The following is a 4,841-nucleotide window of genomic DNA, read 5'->3' as shown; positions in this document are numbered from 1 at the left end:
TTAAATTGTATTTATGTTGTTTTAACCTATGCTTTATTAAATTGTATTCATGTTGTTTTATCTTATACTTTACTAAATTATATTCATGTTGTTTTATCTTATGCTTTATTAAATTGTATTTATGTTGTTTTAACATATGCTTTATTAAATTGTATTTATGTTGTTTTATCCTATGCTTTATTAAATTGTATTTATGTTGTTTTATCCTGTGCTTTATTAAATTGTATTTATGTTGTTTTATCCTATGCTTTATTAAATTGTATTTATGTTGTTTTATCCTATGCTTTATTAAATTGTATTTATGTTGTTTTAACCTATGCTTTATTAAATTGTATTTATGTTGTTTTGTCCTATGCTTTATGAAATTGTATTTATGTTGTTTTAACTTATGCTTTATTAAATTGTATTTATGTTGTTTTAACCTATGCTTTATTAAATTGTATTTATGTTGTTTTATCCTATGCTTTATTAAATTGTATTTATGTTGTTTTATCCTATGCTTTATTAAATTGTATTTATGTTGTTTTATCCTATGCTTTATTAAATTGTATTTATGTGGTTTTGTCCTATGCTGTATTAAATTGTATATATGTTGTTTTATCCTATGCTTTTTAAAATTGTATTTATGTTGTTTTAACTTATGCTTTATTAAATTGTATTTATGTTGTTTTATCCTATGCTTTATTAAATTGTATTTATGTTGTTTTATCCTATGCTTTATTAAATTGTAATTATGTTGTTTTAACCTATGCTTTATTAAATTGTATTTATGTGGTTTTATCCTATGCTTTATTAAATTGTATTTATGTTGTTTTATCCTATGCTTTATTAAATTGTATTTATGTTGTTTTAACCTATGCTTTATTACATTGTATTTATGTTGTTTTATCCTATGCTTTATTAAATAGTATTTATGTTGTTTTAACCTATGCTTTATTAAATTGTATTCATGTTGTTTTATCTTATGCTTTATTAAATTGTATTTATATTGTTTTATCCTATGCTTTATTAAATTGTATTTATGTTGTTTTATCCTATGCTTTATTAAATTGTATTTATGTAGTTTTAGCCTATGCTTTATTAAATTGTATTTATGTTGTTTTAACATATGCTTTATTAAATTGTATTTATGTTGTTTTATCCTATGCTTTATTAAATTGTATTTATGTTGTTTTAAACTATGCTTTATTAAATTTTATTTATGTTGTTTTGTCCTATGCTTTATTAAATTGTATTTATATTGTTTTATCCTATGCTTTATTAAATTGTATTTATGTTGTTTTAACCTATGTTTTATTAAATTGTATTTATGTTCTTTTATCCTATGCTTTATTAAATTGTATTTATGTGGTTTTAACCTATGCTTTGTTAAATTGTATTCATGTTGTTTTATCTTATGCTTTATTAAATTGTATTTATGTTGTTTTATCCTATGCTTTATTAAATTGAATTTATGTTGTTTTATCCTATGCTTTATTATATTGTATTTAATTTGTTTTATCCTATGCTTTATTAAATTGTATTTATGTAGTTTTAGCCTATGCTTTATTAAATTGTATTTATGTTGTTTTATCCTATGCTTTATTAAATTGTATTTATGTTGTTTTATCCTATGCTTCATTAAATTGTATTTATGTTGTTTTATCCTATGCTTTATAAATTGTATTTATGTTGTTTTATCCTATGCTTTATTAAATTGTATTTATGTTGTTTTGTCCTATGCTTTATTAAATTGTATTTATGTTGTTTTAACCTATGCTTTATTAAATTGTATTTATGTTGTTTTATCCTATGCTTTATTAAAATGTATTTATGTAGTTTTATCCTATGTTTCTTAAATTGTATTTATGTTGTTTTAACCTATGCTTTATTAAATTGTATTCATGTTGTTTTATCTTATGCTTTACTAAATTATATTCATGTTGTTTTATCTTATGCTTTAATAAATTGTATTTATGTTGTTTTAACATATGCTTTATTAAATTGTATTTATGTTGTTTTGTCAAATGCTTTATTAAATTGTATTTATTTTGTTTTAACATATGCTTTATTAAATTGTATTTATGTTGTTTTGTCCTATGCTTTATTAAATTGTATTTATGTTGTTTATCCTATGTTTCATTAAATTGTATTTATGTTGTTTTATCCTATGCTTTATTAAATTGTATTTATGTTGTTTTGTCCTATGCTTTATTAAATTGTATTTATGTTGTTTTATCCTATGCTTTATTAAATTGTATTTCTGTGGTTTTATCCTATGCTTTATTAAATTGTATTTATGTTGTTTTATCCTATGCTTTATTAAATTGTATTTATGTTGTTTTATCCTATGCTTTATTAAATTGTATTTATGTTGTTTTAACCTATGCTTTATTAAATTGTATTTATGTAGTTTTATCCTATGCTTTATTAAATTGTATTTATGTTGTTTTATCCTATGCTTTATTAAATTTTATTTATGTTGTTTTATCCTATGCTTTATTAAATTGTATTTATGTTGTTTTATCCTATGCTTTATTAAATTGTATTTATGTTGTTTTGTCCTATGCTTTATTAAATTGTATTTATGTTGTTTTAACCTATGCTTTATTAAATTGTATTTATGTTGTTTTATCCTATGCTTTATTAAAATGTATTTATGTAGTTTTATCCTATGTTTCTTAAATTGTATTTATGTTGTTTTAACCTATGCTTTATTAAATTGTATTCATGTTGTTTTATCTTATGCTTTACTAAATTATATTCATGTTGTTTTATCTTATGCTTTAATAAATTGTATTTATGTTGTTTTAACATATGCTTTATTAAATTGTATTTATGTTGTTTTGTCAAATGCTTTATTAAATTGTATTTATTTTGTTTTAACATATGCTTTATTAAATTGTATTTATGTTGTTTTGTCCTATGCTTTATTAAATTGTATTTATGTTGTTTATCCTATGTTTCATTAAATTGTATTTATGTTGTTTTATCCTATGCTTTATTAAATTGTATTTATGTTGTTTTGTCCTATGCTTTATTAAATTGTATTTTTGTTGTTTTAACGTATGCTTTATTAAATTGTATTTATGTTGTTTTATCCTATGCTTTATTAAAATGTATTTATGTAGTTTTATCCTATGCTTTATTAAATTGTATTTATGTTGTTTTAACCTATGCTTTATTAAATTGTATTCATGTTGTTTTATCTTATGCTTTACTAAATTATATTCATGTTGTTTTATCTTATGCTTTAATAAATTGTATTTATGTTGTTTTAACATATGCTTTATTAAATTGTATTTATGTTGTTTTGTCCTATGCTTTATTAAATTTTATTTATGTTGTTTATCCTATGTTTCATTAAATTGTATTTATGTTGTTTTATCCTATGCTTTATTAAATTGTATTTATGTTGTTTTGTCCTATGCTTTATTAAATTGTATTTATGTTGTTTTATCCTATGCTTTATTAAATTGTATTTCTGTGGTTTTATCCTATGCTTTATTAAATTGTATTTATGTTGTTTTAAACTATGCTTTATTAAATTGTATTTATGTTGTTTTGTCCTATGCTTTATTAAATTGTATTTATGTTGTTTTATCCTATGCGTTATTAACTTGTATTTATGTTGTTTTAACCTATGCTTTATTAAATTGTATTTATGTTGTTTTGTCCTATGCTTTATTAAATTGTATTTATGTTGTTTTAACCTATGCTTTATTAAATTGTATTTATGTTGTTTTATCCTATGCTTTATTAACTTGTATTTATGTTGTTTTAACCTATGCTTTATTAAATTGTATTTATGTTGTTTTATCCTATGCTTTATTAAATTGTATTCATGTTGTTTTATCCTATGCTTTATTAAATTGTATTTATGTTGTTTTATCCTATGCTTTATTAAATTGTATTCATGTTGTTTTATCCTATGCTTTATTAAATTGTATTTATGTTGTTTTAGCCTATGCTTTATTAACTTGTATTTATGTTGTTTTAACCTATGCTTTATTGAATTGTATTTATGTTGTTTTGTCCTATGCTTTATTAAATTGTATTTATGTTGTTTCAACCTATGCTTTATTAAATTGTATTTATGTTGTTTTATCCTATGCTCTATTAAATTGTATTCATGTTGTTTTATCCTATGCTTTATTAAATTGTATTTATGTTGTTTTATCCTATGCTTTATTAAATTGTATTTCTGTGGTTTTATCCTATGCTTTATTAAATTGTATTTATGTTGTTTTAAACTATGCTGTATTAAATTGTATTTATGTTGTTTTGTCCTATGCTTTATTAAATTGTATTTATGTTGTTTTAACCTATGCTTTACTGAATTTTATTAATGTTGTTTTATCCTATGCTTTATTAAATTGTATTTATGTTGTTTTGTCCTATGCTTTATTAAATTGTATTTATGTTGTTTTAACCTATGCTTTACTAAATTTTATTTATGTTGTTTTATCCTATGCTTTATTAAATTGTATTTATGTTGTTTTATCCTATGCTTTATTAAATTGTATTTATGTTGTTTTATCCTATGCTTTATTAAATTGTATTCATGTTGTTTTATCCTATGCTTTATTAAATTGTATTTATGTTGTTTTATCCTATGCTTTATTAACTTGTATTTATTTTGTTTTAACCTATGCTTTATTAAATTGTATTTATGTTGTTTTGTCCTATGCTTTATTAAATTGTATTTATGTTGTTTTAACCTATGCTTTATTAAATTGTTTTTATGTTGTTTTATCCTATGCTTTATTAAATTGTATTTATGTTGTTTTATCCTATGCTTTATTAAATTGTAATTATGTTGTTTTATCCTATGCTTTATTAAATTGTATTTATGTTGTTTT

Source organism: Phyllobates terribilis, unplaced genomic scaffold, assembly GCF_046119375.1.
Source record: "Phyllobates terribilis strain yellow unplaced genomic scaffold, ASM4611937v1 Scaffold_20__1_contigs__length_20440879, whole genome shotgun sequence".
Classification (NCBI taxonomy): domain Eukaryota; kingdom Metazoa; phylum Chordata; class Amphibia; order Anura; family Dendrobatidae; genus Phyllobates; species Phyllobates terribilis.
Note: the sequence above shows the minus strand (reverse complement) of the source record.